Here is a 27,269-nt window from a genome sequence, read left to right as displayed (position 1 = left end):
AAAGGAGGTTTTCTTAAAGCACTTTTTTTTGTAATGATCTGAGACTTTTTGAATAATGTCTAATCTTGCTAAAGAAATGTCACTTTAAACATTTGGATGTTGTTGGAACTAGCCTGGATTCCCAAGTCTCAAAGTATCAGTTATGACCTAATAAGACCTATGCCATCTGTTTTTTTTCTTGCTTGGAGAAGCTTTTTAAAGTTTACTATAGAAGGACATATTTCAAATGTATTTCTTCCCACACAAATTTATATGCAGGTTGGCAAGCTTTCTCAAAGATCAACACTTCTGACTTCATCATAAGAGTTCTTTTTCCTACAGTGTAATCACATAAGACTGTCTTCCAAATGCTTTTTATAAGTTTTGATCCTGAGCAATTAGCTAATAAACCCTTACATGGGCTGATCAGTTCTGCACAAACAAACCTCTTGCCATAAAATATCAACACTTCTTAAAGGGTAACACGTCAAGCATTATGGTCAGTTCTAATTTACTGCGCCTACTTGCCTTCTTGGAGGATGGCGGTACGCCAGGCAGGAATATCTAAGCTTGTTTGAAAGCTCACTCTGGTTGCCTAGCAAACCTCCTGTCATGGGAGCAAGGCAGCCTGGCCTCTGCAGATCTGGAGCACCCTGCAGACACCCTCCTCCTCCCAGGATGTAGTGCAAGAAGCATTCACAAATGCTTTTTTAAAAAGGGAACACTTGGTTCATTTCTGTCATCAATCTATGGGCATACTGAATACAGAACATTATACAGGTGAAAATGGGGGAGAAGCTTAATCGTTCCAGACCAACATAGTCTCCTGACCAATTTCTATGCAATACCAGTACAACATACACAAGCAGAATGCTTTCTTCCCAAGATTGATAGCACAGCTAAAGTATCCAAAAATTCAAATTACACCCATAAAATATATACATAAAACCAATAACAACTACTCGATACCAGAAGCAGCAACAGCCTTCACAAACTTTGCAGTCATCTATGGAACATTAAACATCCATCATTTCCCAATGTTCTGTGACAACTGTAACTCAATCATTTTTAGGAAAGAAAACAAACTCTAGAATAGCCTCATTAAAAGCAACCCTGAGACAGCATGACCACCAGGACATATGATAAAGCAAGTACAAGTTTCTACAAGGGGCATAATACAATACCACGTTAAAGCCACACTACTATGGTAGACAATTAAAACGACATTTTTTGAAAATTCTACTTTTCCGGCCCAGCAGAGAGGGCCAATGTTTTTAAACTGAAGAGACACACTTTGCTTTCCCTTTCCCTATCTTCCTCTCCATTTCTCTCTGTCTCTCCCTCTCTTTCATTCTCCCTCTCCCTGTATCTCTCTCTCTCCCCCAGTGCAATTTCAAAAAAGCTCTGGGAAGCAGCATGGTAATGTTGAGAATCAGGGTGCTTGAGTCAACACTTGGCTCAGACACTACCCAGTTGTATAACTAAGTGCAATCCACAATTCACTTTACTTTTGTGGGCTTCATTTTCCTCACATGTAAAAGGACAACACTGGTCAAGGTACTCTTCAGGGTCCTTTCTGGTTCCAACAATTTATGTCTCGTTAATAATATAAAACAAAGAGAATCTCGTAGTCACCACAAGTTAGGAAAATGGGAGTAAATATCTGAACAATGTCAAATTTCATATTTTTTGCAAATGCCCATGGCAGGAGATTCATCTTGCTCCTCTGACCAGCACCTGCTGGGCACATCAGGCAAACTAGTAAGACAGGACCAAGAGGAGTTCATCCACATATGAGACCACAGGTCTTTGTTTCTGGTGAAGTGAAAGGACAAGGAGAAGACTCCAGAGGGAGCAAACGTGATGGAGGACAGCTGGTGTGTCCATAAGTATACCTCAATCTAGGGACAGGGATCGTCTACGCGGGGGCCAAAAGAGGGTGCGCCAATGCTACTGCAGCATCCGCTTGCTTACCCAGGATGCCATGAGGTGGAGAGCATCCTCACTCGTTCTGGAAACATGAGCCCCTGAACCCATGGGGCTCTGCCAGACTTAGGAGAGCTGAGAGACAGAACCCAGCTCCTCTACAGTGAAAAGCATATTTGACAATAATAACAATAATTTACATTTATTACACCTTATACCTTACAGCACTTTACAGTCTTTGTTTTGTTACATCTTTTACTATTGTGACTCTAACTGCCTGTAATTTTTTTTTTGCTTTGACTGCTAGAGACTTTGGGGACTGAGCTGCAGCCTGGCTCTCAGGGTTGCCGTACATAGTCGTACAGGTTTGCCAGCACCATTTAATCAAGGCAGAAAGAAATATTCCTTTAATCACTCTTATTATTCTTTCCTGCTACCTCCAACTGATCATCAAAACCTTTCCACTGCATTACTTAAACGTATCTTAACAACGTCCCATTTTCCTCAGCCGACCACGGCAGCCACAGTTCAGGTCTTCACCATACTCCACGGTTGCCAAGAGCTTTCCAGCACCTCCAGACGTGAATTGAAAAGCAAAAGATTTTTTTCTTCTCCATGAGAACCCAAGAATTATGTGAGTAAATTTCACTCTTGCTAATAGCCCCTATCACACACTCACAGGACAGAACCCAAGATCCATATAACAGCTTACAAAGGCTTTCCTGATCTGGCCCCTGCCTACCTCTCCAGTCTACCTCCTATAATCCCCAGCTCTGTTTTCCATCCACACAGATGGAAACACAGCATGCCATGCTATGCCTCCTTGTCACTGAAAATACTGTCCTATCTGCTCCGGTTGCATTTTTCCTCATCTGCCTGGTAAAAAATCTGTTAGCTTCTCCCCTACTGGACTGGACTGTGTACGTTTTGGAGGCAGGACCTGTGCCTATTTTATCTTTGTTTTTCCCAGGACCCAGCAAAAAGCTTGGCAGTTCTTAGACATTTAATTTTGGGTGGGGCTTGCAGACAAAGAGAGAATCTTAGGCAGGCTAGAGCTCAGCACAGAGCCTGCTGTGGGGCTCAGTCCCACATCCTGGGATCATGACCTGAGCCTAAATCAAGAATTGGATGCTCAACTGATTGAGCCACCCAGGCACGCCAGCACTTCTTAGACATTTAAAAAACGTATTGGAATTCTATAACATCAAAGTTGGGAAATCGTCACATGAGCTTTCGGGGCACCAGTTCCCTATCAAGCTACTTGGGCAGAGAATTATAATCACACATCCCATCCTTATTTCTACTCTCTTAAAGTCCATGTTACTACTAACGATCAACTCAGAATTTTCATGGCTTTGTTCCATCCCAAATGGTAGCACCAAAAAGGCAATGATAAATTAAAAGATTTTATATTTTTCATTAGTCATGCCACAAGACCCTCTTCTGCCAATTCTCAATCAGAAAGAATGGGCAAAGATTTCCTGCAGACCTGGATAGTCCTGGAGTAAGGGTGTACTTGTACCAGAAGGGATTGACTTTGATATATGGCTCTAATTTTGCACGATCTGTTGGTCCTTAATGCACCAGGGAATGCTAAACACCCACACAAAGCCACTGGGTACTATCTCTCACATTTGTATCTTTGATTTACTGACAGATGTGTAAAATCTATCTAGTATCTAGACAGCTCCTGTCAACTACAGGTGTACTGAAACACAAACAACATAGAAGTGCAAATTATTCCAGCTGAGATCAGCATTAATTGAAACGTAGTATAACAATCCCCTTAAGACTTTCTGGAAAAATTTGTTGCCACATGGACTCAGTTTTGTTGTTGTTTTAGTACACCATGTTGAGATGTCTGTCCTTTCCTCATGCAAGGATTTGTCCACAGGGAAAGGTTCAGGAAGCTAAGGAGAAGCAACTGAATAATGGAAGAGCACAAAGGTTATAGTGATATTAACAGCCAGAATCCTCTCCAGTAGGCTGAAATCTGCAGGAATTTCCTCAGCTGCACTCAACAGTTACCATCTGCACCCTGGAAGGGATGACATGAGTCAGTATTTGTACTTAGAGCTAGGAAGCAACCTTCAAGGTCAATATTTGGGTTCTGGGACTACACTACATGTGAAATTTAGCTAACACATCTCTGAAGCAGCCACCATACTATATGTATGGCAGAGAAAACTTTTTTCCCCAAAATATATACAAGGAACCTGGATATCACAGTTCCTTTATTTTATAGATATATAGATATAGATGTAGATATAGATATAGTTGTAGATATAGATATAATATATATATTGTTATATATATAATATTATATATATTGTTATATATAATATAGATATAGATATAATTATAGATACAGTTATAGATACAGTTATAGATACAGTTATATATAATATTATATATATTGTTATATATATAATATTATATATATTGTTATATATAATATTATATATAATAATAATTGTATATATATACATTTTGTATATATATATACATATATATATACCATATATATATATAATTGTATATATATAATATATATATCTCCAGGGAGTTTCTTGTTTTATTTAAAAGATTTACTCTGTGCTATTATTAGCACAGGTATACAATTAAAGATATATGCATAGATGAGGCCAGCCAATCCAAATATGGCTAAACTACACTATGTGGATGATACTTCTAGTTAAACAAACACACACACACACACACACACACACACACACACACAACACCTTATTTCTTCCTGACAGGCTGAGCTTATTAGTTGTCCGAGATCCCTAAATATACTGTGATTCTTACAGGACATTTTTCCTTGGAATTTTAAAATGTAAGACAACAGTATGTCTCTCTGTCCCATTATAATAGTAGTCTTATATTCATAACTGAAGGAAATTTTAAAATGCCAGGAGTTAATGTACAAGAAAAAGTCTGTTAACCTTCTCTGGTTTCATAAATAAATATGGTATGTGTCTCTTTGTATGAATATGTAGGTCCCCACAGAATATATAGTTTAAAAAATATGTACGTTCCATGAATATGTACATCAAAAAAGAATTAAGAGCAAAGCCTGCTGACCATCCTGTCAGTCAAGTTTAGAGTTTCTATAGGGAATTCTTTAGAGGATAAAATAAGGAGCACCACAAATACAGCATGTTTTTACTTCCAGAAGGATCATTTATAGGTCTTGGAGCAGAAAGCCAATCTTTTTTCTCTAAAACAGAAAGATTTCTTGAGGGAATGAAACAGCTTTGTCTATGAGACAGAGGTATGCCTACTTCAGGCAGTATCTCTAATTAGGATCCAATTATTAGAACTGGTGCCTTTGACAGTAAACAAATCTTCACATGGTTAACTGGAACTACTCAGTGGCTAAAACATTACACTGAAGTACAAAGACACACTTCCCATGTGAGTTTGCCTTTGACCTTCACTCCTTCCTCATTTATTTAACCATTCTATAAGTATATGGTAGACTCCAAGGATGCAAGATGAATAGGATATTAGGATATACTCCCCACCCTCAAGGTGCTCCCAGGGTACTGAAGGAAAAAGTCAAAGAAACAGATAACTGTGAAACAAAGTGTTAAGTGACAAAGATACACAGAGTATTATGAAGACACATGGATGAGGTCATTAATTCAGGGTCAATACAGGCTACATTAGAGAGGTGACAGAAGTTAGCCAGGTGGAGGAGAGAACTGCATATTGAGGGAGAAGCAAGAATGAAGACAAGATGGCAAAAAAGTGTATTATAAATAAATAAATAAATAAATAAATAAATAAATAAAATCATATGAAAAATAAGTAGAAGCAATTGGTATTTCTGGAGTTCAAAGCTCAAATAGTTAAAAAAAAAAAAAAAAGATAAGGCTGGAGATTTAGAACATCATTAACAAAGGATCTATCTTCCCAAATTGAAGAGCTTTGGCTTTAGCCTGGAAGGGAAGGGTTTTAATCAAGGAAGTGACATGGGCCATATGTGTTTTAGATACATCAGCCTGGCAGTTGTGTAGAGGGAAGATTTTTTTTAAGTTTATTTATTTATTTGAGGGGGACAGGGGCAGAGAGAAAGGGAGAGACACAGAGAATCCCAAACAGGCTCCACACTGTCAGCACAGAGCCTCACGTGGGGCTTGATCTCACGACCATGAGATCATGACCTGAGCTGAAATCAAGAGTCACACACTTAACAAACTGAGCCACACAGGCGACACTGTAGAGGACAGGTTTGAAGGTAAGATGTGTGCTAGAAACACAGATGTGGGCATCATAAACATAACGATGATAGTAGAACCTCTGAAATGACATAATCTGCAAGGGAGAGTGTCCAGAGTGAGAAGTCAGGGGGCTAACTGTGAAGCCCTAGAAAAACCCAACATTTAAAGGCTAGGTAAGAAACTAGGTGGATGTTAATAACAATCTTCCCTGGCCAGAAGTGCTTATTCTTGATCAGGCCATTTTGCCCACATTCTGCCTGGTTATTTCATGATTAGACTGGTGTCCAGAAAAGAAATGGTTTCATATGTGTACTGTGAAAATGTTCATTTGATTGAAGATTTATTGCACCCGCAGCAAAATTGTTTCAGTATGCAATCTAAATAAAGTCGGAATATGAAATACATATTTCTTATTATATCACACTAATACTACAAGGAGGTTTTTTGATGCTTAAATTACTTCTCAGTTTTGAGAGAGAATGCCTAAGGAAGTGATTGCTTTTCCTTTTGTCCATGGTGGATTATTTTATTCTTAGAGTCCACGGTCCAAGACAGAACAAATACCTGGTGGTGTGCCCACTGTAGGTGCCAAGTATTGCTATATCTACTTTAATATGTGTGAAGCTGGATTACTTAGATAAAAGTTGTTTTTCATGATGTGGGTGATCTCACCCACTCCAGTGACTTCAACCACCAGCTGTACACAGATGAATTCCAAGTCCTTCCCTTTCTCCTGAGCTCTGGATTCTTATGCACAAATATTGACAAGGCACTGTGGATGGCTTCCAGGAACCTCACATTTCAAATGCATGAAAGTAAACTCGTTATCTTTCTTGTATACCTGTTCCTTCTCCTACAGTTATGGTCTCCAAGAATGATGCTAAAATTTGCTCAATTACCTAAGTCATCTCAGATTCCTTTCTCCTTCACTACATTCTACATTCCTTCAACCACATTATCTTACAAAATTAATGATTTTGATCAGTGATATCCATCTCCTCTTTTCTACTCCTCATCTCCTGTCCCCTACTAACTAGGACAATAATCTTACACTGCTCACCCAGCCTTCAGTCTCTCACCCAACCTGTCCTCTCTCCATGGGTCAATCATATTATTCTTTAAATGCATAAAATATTTCTAATGGGATTCCCATTGCCTTTAGGGGCCACGAGTCCCTCCATGATGTGCCTTCTGCCTAATTCCCCAGCTATATGCTTTGTCTGCTGAACTTCACCCTCAGCCTGTGCCACAGAGTTAGTTACACACCAAAGCCCTGGTTGTAGCCAGCTCTTGCAGTCAGAGGCTCTTTACAGGCCATGCTGGTTTACTGCCTCAAGCCTGTTTCTAGAATACTTTCTGTAATCCTTCTCCGTCCTCATAGACATCTTGTATTTCAAGCTGAAGCTTGTGTATTCCATCTTCTAATGTTCTGATCATCTATCTCCCTTCCTGCCTCCACTGTTCTCTATACCCTCTTCTACAATAACACTTGCAAATCTTATTACACTGATTGCATCCCATATGTGACTCCCACTACTGTAGTGCAAGCTTTTTCAAGAAATGAACCTTATAATACTCATCTTTGTGTTCCTGGGACCTAGTTTGATTCATGGTGACCCCGTAATTGATGTTTATTGACATCAAAACACATCAAAACAGCTTTAAAATTGATATTTAAATGAGTGCATTTTTCTTCTCTAATTGAATCGCTTTGGTATATAAAAATATACAAACTATGAGGGGGAAATGGCTAAGTATGGTGATTGCGAAGAGATTTTTGGCTCAAAGTCCAACCTTAATCAATTGCAAATGGCTGGTAGAGTACAAGCTTGAGGAACACAGAGGGTCCAATCAAGGCACTGAAGAATGAGTACAATGATTAGTACTTTCTGTCATGGTTGTGCCTTATATTTGCTCTTCTTCACTTAATGCAAGTGTCCAATAAGCAAGCCTTTTTGAATAAGTATTCAGGAAATATTTTTAAAGATCTCACTTTGTGCACAAGGGTAAGGGAGTGTCTGCATTCTAAGAGTACACAGCACATTGGAAGCACTGTGCTAAAACTGGCTAATTGATACTAATGTTTGATACTACTATATTAAGTGTATATTTAACTTTATAATAGCCTTAATTTTAGCCAATGAAGTCTGATTGGTACAATTATTTTTTAAAATGTAATTTGATGGACTAGGAAATCTAAAATAGTCATTGCATTACCTCTAAAATACTTGAGTAAGAATTAAGTTATCATTACCTAATATAACTGTATGTGTCATGCCTTTTGTCAAATACAAAAACTAGGTATTGAGTTAAAAAGGCAAAAGAAAATGTTATTCCAATGTTTAGATTAAGTCATTTTTAAAATAGGAACAACTTATTTTATCTACAAAGTAGATTTAAGAATATACAATCTTAAAAATTTCCTTTTAAAAATTACTCTCTTGTTCCACATAGTCTTACGAGGGTCTATTTCATTATAATTTTATCTGAACTCTATATGCTGTAGTGCAGCTCTACAAATGAGTCATAGGATAACTATTCCCAGTTTGTAGCCAATTCTCCAGAGACGCAAAGGAAAAAAGAAACAACTGCCTTTTAAGGAAATCAAACCTGTTTCTAGAGATAAACCTCTTTCTGTTTCTGTTTGAACATAGTCTCAACAACTGAAAACGAGAATACTACAAAATACATGACCTATCGGATGAGCCACCCAGCCAAATACATCTGTAGGTTTGTTTAATGCTTTTCCTATACCATACTCTATTATATAAACACATTACATAAATATATGCACCTGGCTATATGTAAAATGGTAAAATAAAAGGATGGCTTTGTTTCTGTAAACATTGAAGCATCTGATTGCAGTTTGGAATTATTTATTTTGGCTACTTTGTTAAAGAAGTTTGTTTTTTTTGTTTTTAAGCGAAAAAAGAGAACCTGCAGTTTCTAGGAAATTTATAAAGGAATTGGTTTTGCAAAGAGTTTGCATAGAAAGCTAAATGGGAAAGATTATTAAAAGAAGGGTCATGTAGCAGGCACCATTCAACTAACCTCTTCTTTGACTCAACAATTTGATGGGAAAACTGTCACTTCAGTTTGAACTTCTCTGTAACTCTTCTCATTCTCTGAATTTGAAATTAGAGAATATAAAATTTTAGTACATGGTGGCTGGATATTTACCTATGTTTCCAAAATTTTGTAATCATTTTCTTCTCCTTACACTGTATCAAAATGTTTCTAACACTAATCTTTTTTGTCAGTGTCTTAGAATGATCTAGAAAGTGACTCCTGACATAAGGAAATTCTTCTTTTAAAAGCACAAGTAATTAATGTTTATTCAGTAACACAAAATCATTCTTACAGATTGAAATATTTTATTAGTGTTGCTGCCTAGAAGTCATATATAATATGAGACACTCATCTACATATATGCACACATATCTACGTAGTATAAAAATAGGTTTTGCTTTTGACTAAATTCTTTCTTTCTACTCTCAACTGAGCAACAAAACTATACCTGAAAAGAATTCAAAAATTAAAACACTTGATTCCCATCTGCTAAGTCAAAACATCCTGATACCATTATTCAGTCAGGGAATTGCAATGATAGAATTCTCTGAATCTAAGGGGGTATTTTGTTTGTTTGTTTTTTAATTTTTTTTAATATTTATTTTTGAGAGACAGAAGGAGAGAGAGAGAGAGAGAGAGGGAGAGAGAGAGAGAGAGAGAGAGAGAGAGAGAGAGAGAATGAGCAGGGTAGGGGAGGAAAGAGAGGGAGACACAGAATCTGAAGCAGGCTCCAGGCTCTGAGCTGTCAGCACACAGCCCAACACAGGGCTTGAAGTCATGAGCTGTGAGATCATGACCTGAGCTGAAGGTGAATGCTTAACCAACTGAGCCACTCAGGCACCCCTTTTTTGTCTGTTTTTAACCAAATTACTTTCAACCTCCAAGATGACTGAAACAAAAAATTTTTAAGCAACCAAAATGCTCTGTAATCTAAAGAACAGCATTATCTAAGAGAAATAAAAAGTTTATTTAAAAACATATCCAGTAAAACATCTCGGGGAAAAAAAGTTCTAAAGTAATAGTTTAAAAACTAAGATCTTATAGAAAATATAAATGCATATTTCTTAGAGCATGGCATACATAAAAGATTTCTTTAACAAGACCCAAAAACATTAAGTATAAAAGAAAAATATTTATGTTTATGTTTGATTATATTAAAATTTCTATTCATCAACAGAAACCTTAAATAACATGAAAAGACAGGTTGTAAAATTGGAGGTCATTCACTGTGCATACAACTGACAAGATTTCATATAAAGGAAATGTAAAGTACTTATACCAGTCAATATGAAGAACACAAATAACCTAATAAAAAATATCCTAAAGATACTAATAGGCAATTCACAGAAGAGAAAACACAAATAGCCAGTAAACGTATGAAGAGATATTCAACTTGCATGATGGTCAAAGAAATACAAATGAACACCATAACAAGATACCATTTTACAACCAGAAGAATGACAAAATTAAAAACTCTGAACATAGCAAGTGTTGGAAAAAATGTATAGCCACAAGATATCTTATACATTACTGATAAATTGTAAACTCATGCATTGTTTGAAAAAGAATTTGGCATTTTCTAAACCTGATCTTTCACAAATATGACCCAGCAATTCCACTCCTGGATATACAACTAAAAAAAAACAAAAAAACCCTGGCCCATGTGCAACAGAGATACATTCTATTAGTACTATTCACAATAGCAAAAACCTGAAGCAACCCACATGCCCATTGACAAAACAAAATGGTGAGTAAATTATGGCTTATTAACACAATGGAATTCTGCAAAACCAATGAACCAGAATTGCAGCCATACACATATATCCTACTGACAATACCTTAAGTGAGAAAAAAAAGTCTCCAAAGACTACATAAAACATACCTTTTTTTAAAGTTAAAAACAACAAAAATTAAAATACCTACTTCTTAAGTATGCATAAATATTCCATAAAAACAAAGGTAAGTAATGATGAATACATATTTCAAGATGATGACCATCTCAGGTGGGGAGAGGTAGAGTGATTTATGGAGGGGGGCATAATGTTAGATGTAGGCCATTTTTTTAGTTTTTGTTTCGAGAGTTGGGGTCGTCTGTGCTTATGATATTATTAAAAATAACTTAAGAAATATGCTATGAACTGAGGAGTATAATTATTCCAATTCTGGGCTCATGTTGTCCGAAGTATTAAAAAAGTTTAATTTAAATGAATGAATGAATGAATAAATAAATAAATTAATTAATTCCACAGTCCACGACTCAAATGCTTTAGCAAGCTTTCAGATAATGATCTTATTCGTTTTTCTTTTCTTTTATAGGACTTTTTAACATTTAATATTTCTCATTATATAAAAAACACTTCCAACTATCAAAATGAAATATATAAAATACCAACACATTTAGCGCTAAGTTCAATGGATTTAATCCTTCCCAACTCCTCTGATTTTGCTGTAAGAGTAACTGCTTTTTCTTACTTACACTCTTTTTCTGTCTTTCTCTTTCCAGAAAAAACACTGTCCTGGACCATCTTCTCCTTCAAATAGATGTAATCTTTACTCCTCCTGTCTTCTCACCAGTCATATCTTATTTGCTATCCTTCCTTCACTGCTAATTTTAAACACAGCTGTCTATGCACATGCTTTCCATGTGCTCTCCTCTGGTTCCCATCCACTTCCCAGCCACCTTCAACATGACTTCAGTCTCTATCATTACAGAGAGAAACAATCACCAACAACCTCCCAGGTATGTATGGTATGGTCTTACAGTCTTCTTCCTTTGTAACTGATAACCCATTCTTTGAAATATTCTCCTTTCTTAACTTATCAGAAATGCTTGTGTTCTAGCTCTCCAGTGACCTCCTTTAACTTCTTTCATTGTCTCCTCTTTCTCTGTCCATACTTTATATATTGGTCTTTTCACAGTTCCATCCTTTGTTCTCTGCTTGTTGCTTCATCCATTTCAACTAGTAACCCTACATTTCCTCTAGCACTGGCCACTCTCCTGAGCCCAAATTGACTCTCTTAGCTCTTTGTTATATAGTTTCTTCTGGGTGTCCCACAGATAACTCAACTTCAATTTATTCAAATTAAATTGATTTTCTTTTCCTCATAACTGCTCCTCATAAATGTTTCCTCATAACTTTTCCTCCTACACATTTCAATAAATGCCACATCCATCCTCCAAATTATTGCCCACTATTCCTGCCATCCACATCCTGTATCTTTCTAATTTGTCTGCTTCTTCTTTTCCAGCCCAGTGCTATAGTCTAGTCTAGTTTCATTATCTGTCACTGGAGTATTATAAACTCTGCCTAGCTGTTCTCTATCCTCCAAGCTCCACCCTTCAAGCCATCTCCATGCTGCCATTAGGTCATCTTTCTGAGCACACAGGAGATCTTGTGATGCCCCTGTTTAAAAATCTTTTTTTTTTTTTAATTTTTTTTTTAACGTTTATTTATTTATTTATTTATTTATTTTTTTTTTTTATTTTTGGGACAGAGAGAGACAGAGCATGAACGGGGGAGGGGCAGAGAGAGAGGGAGACACAGAATCTGAAACAGGCTCCAGGCTCTGAGCTGTCAGCACAGGGGCCCGATGCGGGGCTCGAACTCACGGACCGCGAGATCGTGACCTGAGCCGAAGTCGGCGCTCAACCGACTGAGCCACCCAGGTGCCCCTAAAAATCTTTAATATGAATTTGAGAGGAAGACTTTGTGGCAAATAAGATGATGAGTTGAAAGGAAGAAGACAGTGACTTTTAATCTCTTGTTCTTCTCAACTTCTCAGACAATAAATTTAAGAGATTCTAAATTTAGTCTCTTTTAACTCTTTCCATGGTGGTGAGCTGGGAAGATTTTCATTACAATCTTTCTCATGAAGAGTTTCCTATTGACTGTGACAACTAGACTTCATGCACACTATGGAAAATGAGTGTAGATTTTTTTGAATGTTATCACAGGAACATGCCAACAAGCCTTTATGCATGTACAAAGAAAACAAAACAATAAAGGAAAGAAGGCTCAGGTATAAAAGAGGAACATTCTGAATCCGATCTGATTGCATTCTGTATTATATATAATTCACAAAGATTTATCGAATACTCATAAAAGACATCACCATACCAGAAATGAACAATGTCTCAGTTCTGGTTTCTGCAGCTGCTTATCATTCACCAAACATGCCTTATTCTTACCAGCTCTTGTGTCCTTGTTCAATGGACTCCAGGGTCCCTAGGCCTGGAATGGCTTTGTCCAATTCAGGGTCTAGTTTGAATAGTGATTCCACTGTAGTGCTCCATGATGCTACCATACAGAATTGGGTTATTCATGATTTTTATTTTATATTATACATATTTATCCTTAAAGCCTGGGTATCTTGTATAATAATTATAAATCTGCCTCTTCCATGGATGTTTAAGTTTCTAAAATCCAAGGACAATGTCTTATTCACCTCAAATCTAGCATAGTTGTGGTATAATCAGAAATATAGTTAGCCTTTGTCCTTGACACCTGGCATGAAGCTCCTAAACACTTGGAATTTCCTGAGTGATAGGAATGTTTTTAGTTACTCACAAGGAGCCTTTGTGAGCACACCTGAGTTTATTTAATGAAGTGACTTAGGGTGGGATACCTAGATAGCCTCAGGATGGGGTGGTCACCAGCAAAGACCAAGTGATTTGAGGATTGGAAATTTCAACCCCACCCACCGACCCCTGGGAAGGAAAAGGGGAGCACTGCAGATTAAGCTCTATAAAAACTCATGCACAATAAGATTTGATGAACTTCCAGGTTGGTGATCCATCCACTTGCCGGGAGGGTGGTATACCCCAGTTCCATGGCTACAGAGAAGCTTCTGCACTCAGGACCCTTGCTGACCTCACGCTGTGTACCTCTTCATCTGACTGTTCATCTGTACTCTTTATAATGTCTTTTATAATAAACTGATAAGTGTAAGTAAATGTTTCTGAGTTCTGTGAGCCCTCTGCAAATTAACCCAAACCAAGGAGGGGGGCTTGAGAGCCTCTAATTTGTAGCCATTTGGTCAGAAGCATAGAAAACAATCTGGACTTGTGATTGCCTAAAGAGGCGGCAGTCTCGTAGGACGGAGCCCTCAGCCTGTGGGGTCTGATGCTATTCCAGGTAGACAGTTCAAAACTGAGTCAAATTTGTAGGATACTCAGTGTCTGCTGAGATAAGGAGAAATGCTTCATGGTATTGGAAAAACACATTGAAATAGTACTTTTCATAAAGCAAATGGTGAATATGCTTGTCGAATTAAAATGAATAACAGAAGCAGAAGCTAAAAATTACATGGAATCCATAAATCTGGGAAGTAGGTTGATTTTACCCTGAAATAGCAACCCTAATGATAGTGGGCACAATTTGGAAAATCACATGAAAAAAATTCTTAGTATGAAGTTGAAACTATAAACATAAATGATAACCATGCACTTAGCTCAACACTTTCTTTATTAATGATGCCTGGGACTATTTTATAACTGCTGAATCTCAGTGTTAATTAGTGAGCTTAGCCAACTAAATAAATCCCCTGTACAGCTAAAGCTTTGAAGTATATGTGTTCCATTACAAGGATAAGTTATAGGGAAAGAACAATTGACATTCCTAGAAGTCTTTATCTGAACAGCTGTCATAGGAAGGATTACATTTATTCTATATTTCACTGATGGCGACTTTGAACCAATGAGCAAGAATTATAAGGAAAAAGAGTTCATCTAAATATAAAGAAAATTTTTCTTTGAGTAATGGTGACCAACAATAATTTAGATTTCATTGGGTCCCATTACCAGAGCTATTTTTTTCAATGATTTTTATTTAGTTTTGAGACAGAGAGAGACAGAGCATGAGCAGGGGAGGGGCAGAGAGAGAGGGAGACACAGAATCTGAAGCAGGCTCCAGGCTCTGGGCTGTCAGCACAGAGCCCGATGCGGGGCTCAAACTCACAGACTGTGAGATCATGACCTGAGCTGCAGTCGGACGCTTAACCAACTGAGCCACCCAGGCGCCCCTACCAGACTATTTTTTAAAAGGCTGGTTGTTTATCTACCAGGGATGTTGTAAAAAGAAGTCCTCTATCTACAGACCAGTTGCATCAAATGAGAGGTCTCTTTCAACTCTAAATTTTTATAACCCCATTAATACTTTCCTTATTTTTCAGTTGTTGCATTCTGCAATCAATCTTATTTCACATGTAGACTTAATCCCGGCAATTGGTGTAACCTGTTAATTCATGCCTGTGCCTCAAGGGAAATTTCTCTTTATGAAATAAGCCTGTGTTCTCATTGTATACACATCTATTATAAAGGGAGAAAAAAGATCTCTGGCTAAAAATGAGACTTGTAAATAAAATGATTTTCAGTACATGTCTCATCTCAACTCCTAGAATTAATGATCTACAGAGCCTCTAAATGTTAGTATTTCTTAACTCTTCCCACGATGGTGAAATGGCAAGACCTTCATTATGCCCTCTCACGCAAAAAGTATTCCTTTGACTCTTGACACAGACATATACTGCAAACTATAGAGACAGAGTGTAGAGTTTTTAATGTTATCTTAGGAGCATGCCAAGAAACTTTTATGCATGCACGAAGAAAATAAAACAATGAAAGAAAGAACAAAGGATAGGCAAAAGAACATATTGATATTTCCACTCCAGCTGCTTGAAAGGTGACTAGATTCAATAGAAAAACAAATGGTGAAGGGGGAAAAACAAAGATTGAATTAATCTCAGACATACATCTGGAGTTTATAAGAGAGAAGCAGAGAAGTCTATGTGACTGATCCATATTAATGGATACCCAAGAAAGTTCATGGAGGTATAACACATGCAATTTCCAATTATCCATGATATTGGAACCAAGGATAGCATAAAATGATAGCAATCTCAATAATTCAAAGAAATTTGCTTCAAAATTCCACCTATGTTTCCATCAGACTTTCCTAAATGAAAATATTTTCTTATCTCTATCCACATGACAGTAATGGTGGTACCCAGTAATGAAAGAACTAAGAGACAGATGATGAATAGAAAAATCCAGAATAGATTTCTTGGGTGTTTATTGAGGGTCTTCTACGTGTAAGAAACCATGAGAAAAAAGAAACATAAAATATACTCCCTGTGTTTTAAGTGACTTAGCATTTTGGGGGAAGAAACTACACACTTGTGAAAAATCAAATAAATTAACAGGATATGATCAAATACCAAATGCAGACACACTGACAATATGAGGTGTTGACAGTTTCAGAAAATAAAGTACTCAGATTTTGTTTGGAAGGATTCACTAAAACAACTGGGCTGACTTTAAAAGATTCGGGGGGGGGGGGGGCGCCTGGGTGGCGCAGTCGGTTAAGCGTCCGACTTCAACCGGGTCACGATCTCGCGGTCTGTGAGTTCGAGCCCCGCGTCAGGCTCTGGGCTGATGGCTCGGAGCCTGGAGCCTGTTTCCGATTCTGTGTCTCCCTCTCTCTCTGCCCCTCCCCCGTTCATGCTCTGTCTCTCTCTGTCCCAAAAATAAATAAAAAACGTTGAAAAAAAAAAAATTTAAAAGATTCGGGGGGAAATGGCTGCATAGAACAAGAAAGAAAGATTTGTTCTGGTGCTGTGCTCTTTAATTTATCTTAAACTATCCTATAGGGGTCTCCCCACCCCTACAACCCATCCACCCACACACTAAGCTTTTAAACAATGTAACTCCTTTTATGAAATGTTTACAGGTAGTCAGTTGAAGTCCTCTAAAGTCACTTAATCCCTAAAAGCACTCTTCTCTTTTTTTGGACATCCATGCACAAGTTTCCCCTTCTTATCAATTAACTGAGACTGGCAAGTCTTAAAAACACCATATTTCCCATAAACACATGCACATACACCAAATTAAAGTCATTTCTAAGCATTTGTGCTCATGAAGATTGATTTTGAATGCTGTGAAACTGGAAATCCCCAGTGCAAGGCTCCTCTTTTAGATATGAGTGTAGGCAAGGTCAAAAGCAAATTAGGGGACAGAAGGCAACACAGAAAAGGAAAGGTTGAGTGATATCGTCTGCATTCTACACTGACATCCTTTTTCATAATGCCATCCTATCCAAAGGAGGAATGGGTTCAAAGGAAGCCTTTGCAGTTACAATGTCAGAGTTTCTCTCTGCACCTGGAGCAACCTTTACAGCTAAATCAAGAGTGAGAAACAGCAACATGTGTTGCTGCAAAGACAGAATCTAAGATTAAAGGCAGCAACACAGAACTGGTGAACCTTCAATACTTTAGCTAGATTAATGATTTGGGGGTCACTGCAGAACACAGACTCTGAAAATGGAAAAAAAAAAAACGGGGTGGGGCATCATCTTCAGTTCATCTGTTTTCAACACATGGGTGAGACCCAGAACTCACTGTGAGTGATCAGTAAATGCCATCGTGCAATTGCTGTCTCATTTCATTTGGAGTTATTTTAGTTTACAGACAGCTTTCGGTATGTGGATACCAACTTGTGGGAGGAGTCAGAGATATGGACCCAGGCCGGTGGTACTCTGGGAATCACACAGATATAAGTGTAATCACAATGCCCCCGGGGACGCCAATAACTGGAAGTTTGCAACCTCCTCCATGCTCAGGTAGAGTTAATTCACATGCTTGAGCTCCCACCTTCCTGCGAATAGGCGTAGCCCCCCATCCATCCCTGGACACCCCTATCCACCACTCTTTGCAGAGGCCCCCAAGACAAAGCTGCCTCTCTGTCAGAAGAGTTGTGTCTCCCGTGTACAAAGCTGTACAGCTGCAAAGCCCTCAAGGGGTTACACTGCAGTGTCTTCCACCCTTGTCACCCCTCCTTCTGCCCTAGCCTCACTGCCCATGAGAAGGAATGGCGGGAACACCCCCCTCCACAGTGCTGTATCACACACTGTCACCTGGACTCCGGTAGAGCTAAGGCCCCGAGTTTCACAGAAAATAGTTCCTATTGCTGCCACTTAATCTCTTCCTGCAACTGCCAGATGTTGTCCCTGGGCAAGACCAGGAAACAGGCATCTCCATTTCCGACAGGCTCTGCTCCTCTCCCACACACCCAAACACGTCCACTCCTACAGGCCTGCAGGTCAAGCCCCGCACGGATACGTTTTTATCTTGGGCTACCTCAGGACCAGCTCCGCTACCGCCACAGAAATAAACCAAGTGTCAACATACATACATACATACATACATACATACATACATACATACATAAACAAACAAACAAATTAACTAACTAACGGCCATGTAAATGGACTAGATGGTCCACATGTATATAAGTTCCCATCCTTTCCATGTTTCCATGAAAGGAGATTTGTCTTTCATATTATGTTTCCCTCAGAGTGAATTTACAATCGCTAGTACTTTTGAGAGTACATATAAGCCGTGCACTCATATCTCAGCGCAAAGTCATTCCTGGAGACACGGGTTCCAGGCTAGGCTGCTGTTGTGCCTAGTTCTCTGTCGTGCCAGAGAACTGAATAGTGGACTAGAGGGGGGTCATTCCTCCATGCTTTATATTATACAGTCCTGATCTTTTACAAAATAAATTTTCCTTTTCTAAGAACAAAAAAAGACCTTTAAACTATATTAACATAAAAATACATAAACTATATTAAAAATTATACAAATTAAATAGAGGTTTTGCAATATGTTGTTTAATTAGAGACAGAGCACGAACAGGGGAGAGGGAGAGAGGGGGAATCTCAAGCAGACTCCACGTCCAGCACAGAGCTCAATGCAAGGCTCGAACCCACAACCCCTGCCGGGATCATGACCTGAGCTGACATCCAGAGTCAGGTGCTCAGTGGACTGAGCCACCCAGGTGCTCCTTTAGAATAGGATTTTTGAAATCTGATTTATCTGATTATCCTCTCTTGATAACTCCATGGAAAGCTGCAAACCCTGATTAACACTTTTTTTTTTTAATGTATAACTACTTTATCTCCATACATTCTTTCAAAATATATTCTGGTTTACTTTGTTTTGTTTTTTGTTTTTAGTTTTCTAATATCCAAGGTTAATCATGAGAAATATTATTTCTTTTTCATTCTCGTTCTTCATAGATGAATTTATTTTTGTCCTTGTGGAAGCCTGAGAAAGTCTTTTCCAGTTCTTGATCATTTCCTCCCATCCATTTTCTGTTCTCTTCTTTTGGGACTTCTATTAGGTATTGCATCTTCTGGATGGTTTTTGTATACTTTTTTGTCTTTTTATCTGCATTCTGGAAGATTATCTCAACTTTGCTTTCCATATTTTTATTGCATCTTCTGGATGGTTTTTGTATACTTTTTTGTCTTTTTATCTGCATTCTGGAAGATTATCTCAACTTTGCTTTCCATATTTTCTATTCTTTCATGTTATTTGTATTTAATTGATCAATGTAAATCATCCTTTTTCTTTTATGGTTATAAATCTTATTGAATCTTGTTGACTACACTAGGCGTTTTCTTTCTTTCTTTTTTTTTTCTTAATGTTTCTATTCCCAAAATTGTCTGTTTCCTCTAGGGTCATGTTTACCATTTACATATTTAGGTCTTTCCCTTCCATCTTGCTGACTCTCTTCACATGCTTGGTAATCCTTGGGTAGCCTCCCATTTGTACAATTTTTAACTAGAAGCTTTGTGTGTTTGAGGCACTATTATCCACACGAAATGTCTTCATGTTCCTCACACATTTTTTTTTAATGTTTTTATTTATTTTTGAGACAGAGAGAGACAGAGCATGAGCAGGGGAGGGGCAGAGAGAGAGGGAGACACAGAATCCAAAGCAGGCTCCAGGCTCTGAGCCGTCAGCTCAGAGCCCGACACAGGCTCGAACTCATGGACTATGAGATCATGACCTGAGCCGAAGTTGGACGCTCAACCGACTGAGCCACCTAGGCACCCCCTCACACATTTTTTTTTAATGTCTTTAGAGAAAAGATACCTTGGGCTTTGCCTGGAAGAATACTGTATTACTGAGTGCCCTTCAATGAGAATGGTGGATAAGGGTGGTGGTTACTGGTATAATTCCAATAAATTCTCTTGTTTCTCACCCCCTCTTTTTTTTTTTTTTTTTTTTGGTCTTTTAAATAGCCTTATTGAGATATCATAAATATAGACATTAATACCTTTTGTCCATTACTTTTAAGACCCTCATCATCTTTTTTGAAAATTTTTATCCTTTATCCTGAAACTATCCAGAAATTTAATAGAACTGAAACAAGTGGGATATTTTTTCTATCAAAAATTTTTCTTTCAAGACATGTTTTAAGTTTCAAATCAGTACCAGTATTTTTAAAAGATTAGATATGAAAATGAAAATATGTTACATAGATTATTTGACCTTTATGTTTACTTATTTTATCAGCTAAAAAACATTACACTCAGTATAATAATTATACCTAGTATGTAATTATATACCCAGTATATAATTATACCCAGTATAATAATGAGTAGCATATGCATAATAAGAAAATTTCTCTTTATGTATAATAGTTGCCCTCAAATTTATTCAGGTAGTCTTCATTTTCACCAAAACTAAAATATAGCATACCTTCAGACTTACAATTCTACGTTTAGGGATCCATTTCATATGAATGATCAGAAGAGTGCACAAATATATTTTATAGATATAAGCACTAATTTTAATGGCGAAAAGTTAGACATTACTCCATGTTCAATAGGGAATGCATTACATAAACTATGGTGAGTCCATATAATGTAGCCATTAAAAATTATGATGTAGGGGGTGCCTGAGTGGCTCAATCAGTTAAGTGTCCCACTTTGGCGGAGGTCACGATCTTGCGGTCTGTGAGTTCGAGCCCCGCATCGGGCTCTGTGCTGACAGCTCGGAGCCTGGAGCCTGCTTTGGATTCTGTGTCTCCTCTCTTTCTGCCCCTCCTCCACTTGTGCTCTGTCTCTCTTTGTCTCTCAAAAAGACAAATGTTTTCAAATTTTTTCAAAATTATGATATAAACCAATATTCATTGACACAGCATGGTATTCATGTTGTATTGTTTAATAAGGAAGTACATTTAGTACCATTAATTTCACATAGAATTGAATGTAAGTGTGATTTAAGGTAGTAGCTCATGAAGTGGGAGAGGGGTCTAAAAAATTGTTCACTGAAATGTTAATAATGTGTCATTTGGGGTTTGTAATATTTTTACTTTATTTTTATGCTTTTCTGTAAATGTTGAAACCTTTTTCTTTAACAATAACAATGTGTCATCTTTTATAATCCAAAAATAAAAGCCGGCTTGAATTCTAGCTATTTTCCTTTTATATAAAAAACATAAACCATGAGCAATCCACTTGTAGGATGGAGACGTGATTTGATTCAAAATCCTGCACTTTGAGGTGGGGAACTAAACTAATGAAGTCCAACTATGCTAAAAACTTTCTCCTTTTTCTTTCTGATACATTTTTCCCAAATGAGAGAGGTTTAAATTTTTTTTAATGTTTTATTTATTTTTGACAGAGAGAGAGAGAGAGAGAGAGAGAGAGAGCAAGCATGAGCGGGGGAGGGGCAGAGATAGAGGGAGACACAGAATCCGAAGCAGGCTCCACGCTCTGAGCTGTCAGCCCAGAGCCTGACACGGGGCTCGAACTTGTGAACCACGAGATCGTGACCTGAGCTGAAGTCGGACACTCAACCAACTGAGCCACCCAGGCGCCCCCCAAATGAGAGAGGTTTAAGGAATAGATGAGGAATATCAAATACATTCCCTCTTCCTCATCTAATTAAAATACTTCATAGAAGTTAAGAGCTAGGTCAGAATGAGTGGTTTTACTTGAGATGGTTCACATCCACCGTCTCTTTGCGGTTTCTAGTAAGGTAAAGAGAACAAAACTTAAAGTTATAAATCATGTCAGATCCACAGTCTGAGTAAAGAAGTTACATTTCTAAAAACATCAATTGTGTTTAAATCAACAAATTCTTAATGATATTTTTAAAAATATATTGGTTATATTAGCATATGCTAAGGAACTCTCATTATTTAGAAAAATATAAAGAAAAAGAAAGAATCAAATATTTCCCCAAAATAAAGAAGCATAAGAAATGCAGAGTTCAATGGTAATTCACTGAAAAACAATTTTAAGCATAAAAAAAAATCTAGTGAAAGAACACATTAAATTGATATAATTTTGAAAGTGTTTGTTTTATCTTGTTTTTTTTTTTTTGTTTTGGTTTTTTTTTTTTTACAAAATGTCTGGTAAATTATAATTTGGAGAAAGGCAAATCAAATTCCCATAAAATGCTGTATAAAGAATTGCCCTTTCTGGGTCCCTGGGTGGTTCAGTTGGTTGAGCATCCAACTCTTGGTTTCAGCTCAGGTCATAAATTCCAAGTTCATGAGTTCGAGCCCCACATCAGGCTCTGCACTGACAGTGCAGAGCCTGCTTGGGATTTCTTCTTTCTCGCTCTCTCTTTGCCCCTCCCCAGCTTTGTCTCTCTCTCTCTTTCTCTCTCTCTCTCTCTCTCTCTCTCAAAAAAAAAAATAATAATAAATAAACATTAAAAAAAGAACTGCCCTTTTCAAAAAAAATACTGCTTTATTTTTCAAATTAACGGAGAAAATATGACCATTCATGGGCAGTTTCTTTCACCTATTATCTTCTTGATTTAAAATAGATTCTAGCTGAAATGAACTTAAAATCATCTATTCTAAATGTTTCATTTTATAAATAGAGAAACTGAGAGCCAGATAGTTTTAGTGACATCATACTTAAAGGTCACAGAGTAAAGTCAAGTTAGACCCATGCCTAGAATTCAGGCCTCCTGATTTCCTGTTCAGTTCAGTCTTTTCACTGCACCCTTTGGACTGGTATCTTGTTACTACATAATATCAAATAAAAATATGAACACACACATATAAAACATATATATTACTCTAATTACCCTTTAAATAAATTGCTCATTTAAAAAAAGCATCAGACAAAGCTTCAGCAAAACCAGGCTCTTCAGAGGTTGCCATTCTCACACTAAAGAATAACAAATGTGCATCCAGTCATTCACTTATTTACACAACAACCTTTCAATGATTATATAAGCCTGACTTAAGTACCTAGTTACACATCTATGTAACATATATGTATATGATCTACCTTGAAGAGCGCTATTTTAGAAGATGCCAATGACTATGGTTTTGCTTTCAAAGAGTAAGGTGCCAATATAAATGTGGAAAAATGAAAATATTTTAACTAGAAATACTAATGAAAATGTCTCCATCAGAACAGTAATATTTGCTTGTCTGAGTGCAAAATAGGAAGGTTTATCATGCCCTGATGTCACCCTCTGCCACCTTGGCTCCAGGACACCGGGACCTGAGCAAGAGTTCCAGTTTAGTAGTATTGTGAAAACCTAAAGCAAGGAGGTCCTTGTTTCATGCTGTGCTACAGACCCCTGTCCCTGCCATCCCTGTACCCTTCTCCCTGCTCTCTACCCTTTTCTTCAATCCTGAAGCATAAGTGTCTTCAGGCTCCCACTTGCCTTTGATGCAGACTGTGAACTTCAACTCCTGTTTTCATCCTTAAAGATTCTGATGAAGTTTATAAACTTCCTCAAATAACATGTATTTATTTTTGCCTGAATGTAATTTTATCACTCGGTAAATTAAAAATAGGAGTCAGTATTAACTGATCAATTAAAAAGTAATAGTCTTTATTGCATACCTACCATGTCCCTGGGAGAAATAAATAGAACATCCTACTTCAGAAAAGATCATGGGCAAAGTTACAGAGGACTGGGGAAAGAATAAGCATGTTGTGTTGGGACAAAATGAGAACAGCCTCACAGGAGGAAGAAAGCTGCTCAGACCAGAAACAGTGAAAGGAGGTAAAGGGTCTTAAAAAACTTAAAAACGAGTTTCTATGACTATTGAAAACACACTCCTGGAAAATGCTTACAAAGACAAAATAATTCTCCATACTACTTCATCTTATGCCTGAATCAAAAAATCCAGTATGTTACCTTTCCATGACTTATGCATAACTTCCTGTTTATTCTCAATCTCTCTCTCTCTCTCTCTCTCTCTCTCTCTCTCTCTCACACACACACACACACACACACACACACACACACACACACACACAGTATATCCTGCGTATTCTGCAGATAAAGCAACATCAGATTTGATGTTTTAATTTGCTTAGGAAGCTACGTGAGAAATGAGAAGCATAAAAAGAACTAGACTGAAAAATAGGAATTAAGATAATGGGCGCAGTTAGGACTGAGAAGAAGGAATTTTCCTTCTCAAATAAGAAAGAGGAGCAGAGGGGCGCCTGGGTGGCGCAGTCGGTTAAGCGTCCGACTTCAGCCAGGTCACGATCTCGCGGTCCGTGAGTTCGAGCCCCGCGTCAGGCTCTGGGCTGATGGCTCGGAGCCTGGAGCCTGTTTCTGATTCTGTGTCTCCCTCTCTCTCTGCCCCTCCCCCGTTCATGCTCTGTCTCTCTCTGTCCCAAAAATAAATAAAAAACATTGAAAAAAAAAAAATTTAAAAAAAAAAAGAAAGAGGAGCAGAGAGTCAGGGTCCTGAAGGTGATAAAGAACAGGAAGGAATAAACATCATAATGGGATCTTTAATTGAATTTGTGTCTACTCTCAGCCCTGAAGGAACCTTGGTAACTCAGTCAACATGAAGCCACAGGGTCATCTAGGCACAGAGGAAGCATCCAGTGAAGTGCTTCCTTTCCAGATCGCAGCAGCTCTGCCTCAGGATGAAATCGTTCTGATCCACATTTTTCCATCTGGCAGGCAGGCAGCCAGAAGATTGGAGACCCAAAAATGGATCACTGCTTTTGGACTCCCTGCAGCAGCCAATAAATGTAATATAATATTTACACAATTCAATCTAATATCAGTCATGCTAAGCACCATCTGATGGGAAATGTTATATTTTTCACAAAAGAAATACAAATAAAGGGGACTTCTAAGGTAGTATCTGATTCCCAAGGCCTGAGCCTTTCACAAATTTTGTTTTTCATTTCAGCTTGAGCTTGACTGATGAAAATAACTCACCACTGTTTGGAAAGCTAAAAACACCAAGAGCTTAATGTATTATCATTTACTTAGAAAAAACAGCCTTATATAGTAATAACTTCTTCTAATTTAGAAGACAAGAGTGCGGGGGTGAGTGGGGGAGGGAATGAAATGCTCATTAGCCTTTGCCAAAGGCCTTGGCACAGAATTTTCCTAACTATTCAGAGATCAGTGTCCTATATTTACTTACCAGGGACAATTTATTTTCTTTTACATTTTCAAAGCACTTGAAATGATTCCTTTTCTTTGTGATGATTTCCATATGCTGTTTCCAAGGAAAGGGGCATGGCTTACTCAGTCAGTATAAGGCCACATTCTGAAACCATTAAATGCCATCTCACAGGGAGGGATCCCAAGGACTGCAGGGGCCCTTCCAATGACATTGAGATCCAGATCTCAAAAGGCATTGCATGGAAGACAGCAGCTATTCCTTCAACTTCACAAAAGTTGTTTAAATAAAAATTTAAAAAACACAAAGGTGATACTTGTAATTTTTTAAAACCATTGAATGTTCCCTCTCTGTGAAATCATTTATATTTACTTTTCTATCACTGAAAATAATCCTTAGAGATAGGTCCTAACACTATCCCCATTTTACAAAGGAGGAAACCAAGGCACAGAGTCTAGTATGATTGAACCAGTCAGAGTCTAGAGCTCAGCATAACTTCATGCAATTCTTTATATTGTCGGGTATTTTCCTTTTAAAAAATCTGTACTATTTTTAAGTGAGACAATCATTTAATTTTATTTGGCCTTATAAAATGTACAACTTCAGGACCCATTGCCTTAAACTGGTTAAACTGCAGAACAAAGAAATCTTGGTTAGTAATTGATACTGCAAACATTTTGTGAAATGTTGCATTTTATCAAAAAAGAAAATTGGCACTCAGTGAAAGAAACATCACATATCATTCTATGTGCCTTTTGTGCTCTTCCATTTGTATACTGGGAGTACAAAGAATTGGTTGAGTGCTTTATTAATTTATGAAGAAAAAATAAACTTGTATGGAAGACAGTTACTTCTTCCTCTAATTAGAATAATGATGATGATAACAGACTCCTTTACTGCATGATTACTATGTGCCAGGTGATATCTGAATACACAATACTTACAAAGCATGGTAAGATACATTATTGGGGTGCCTGGGTGGCTCAGTCCGTTGGGTGTCTGACCCTGGCTCAGGTCATGATCTCATGGTTTGTGAGTTTGAGCCCTGTGTTGAGCTCTCTCCTGTCAGTGCAGAGCCCGCTTTGGATCCTCTACCTCCCTCCCCTGTTCACATGCAGGCACTCATGTACCCTCTCTCTCTCTCTCTCAGAAATGAATATAAAAAAAAAAGATATTATTAACCAGTTCTTTGGATCTCAAATTCATCCAGTCAAATTGGTGACACTTTTTATCTACAAAAACAGCAATTCCATTACATAGCACCCCATTTTACAGATGAAGAAACTAAGTCTCAGAAAAAAATGTGCTTAAAGATACATAGAAATGGTAGCCAGTATTAAAATGCTTCTGTCCCTTGGACTTCGGCTCAGGTCATGATCTTGCAGTTCCTGAGTTCGAGTGTCACATCAGGCTCACTGCTGTCAGCGTGCAGAGCCTGCCCTGGATCCTCTGTCTCCCTCTTTTTCCGCCCCACCCCCGCTCACTTTCTATCTCAAAAATAAAAATAAACATTTTTAAAAAATTAAAAAATAGAGACGCCTGGGTGGCTCAGTCAGTTAAGTTTCAGACTTAGGCTCAAGTCATGACCTCATGGTTCCTGGGTCCTAGACCCACTTTGGGCTCTGTGTTGACAGCTCTGAGTCTGGAGCTTGCTTCGGATTCTGTGTGTGTGTGTGTGTGTGTGTGTGTGTGTGTGTGTGTCTCTGCCCCTACCCCCCTTTCTCTCTCTCTCTCTCTCTCTCTCTCTCAAAAATAAACATTAAAAGAAAAATTTTTTAAGAATAAAATTTAAAAAAATAAAAACAAATGAAAACAAATGCTTTCGTCCTTTCAATGGGTCAGTTCTCAAACAATATCTAAATAAG

The 27,269-nt window shown here is 37.8% G+C and overlaps 1 protein-coding gene across 3 annotated transcripts in view; it reads right to left on the bottom strand.

Annotated features, from left to right (window-relative positions):
* The window catches only part of SYNPO2 (synaptopodin 2), a 172,158-nt gene that overhangs the window by 131,014 nt on the left and 13,875 nt on the right, over positions 1–27,269 (bottom strand). The window contains exon 1 of one of the 3 annotated variants that reach the window (XM_060654292.3): positions 9,186–9,203. The exons of the other annotated variants lie outside the window; for them this stretch is intronic. The gene's annotated coding sequence lies outside the window, so the exon portion shown is untranslated. Of the gene's footprint in view, positions 1–9,185; positions 9,204–27,269 lie in introns of those variants that run through there. 3 annotated transcript variants of the gene reach the window in all.

The sequence above is a fragment of the Panthera onca genome, chromosome B1 (genome assembly GCF_046562875.1).
Source record: "Panthera onca isolate mPanOnc1 chromosome B1, mPanOnc1 haplotype 2, whole genome shotgun sequence".
Taxonomy (NCBI): Eukaryota; Metazoa; Chordata; class Mammalia; order Carnivora; family Felidae; genus Panthera; species Panthera onca.
Note: the sequence above shows the minus strand (reverse complement) of the source record. Positions and strands in the feature narration are given on the sequence as shown.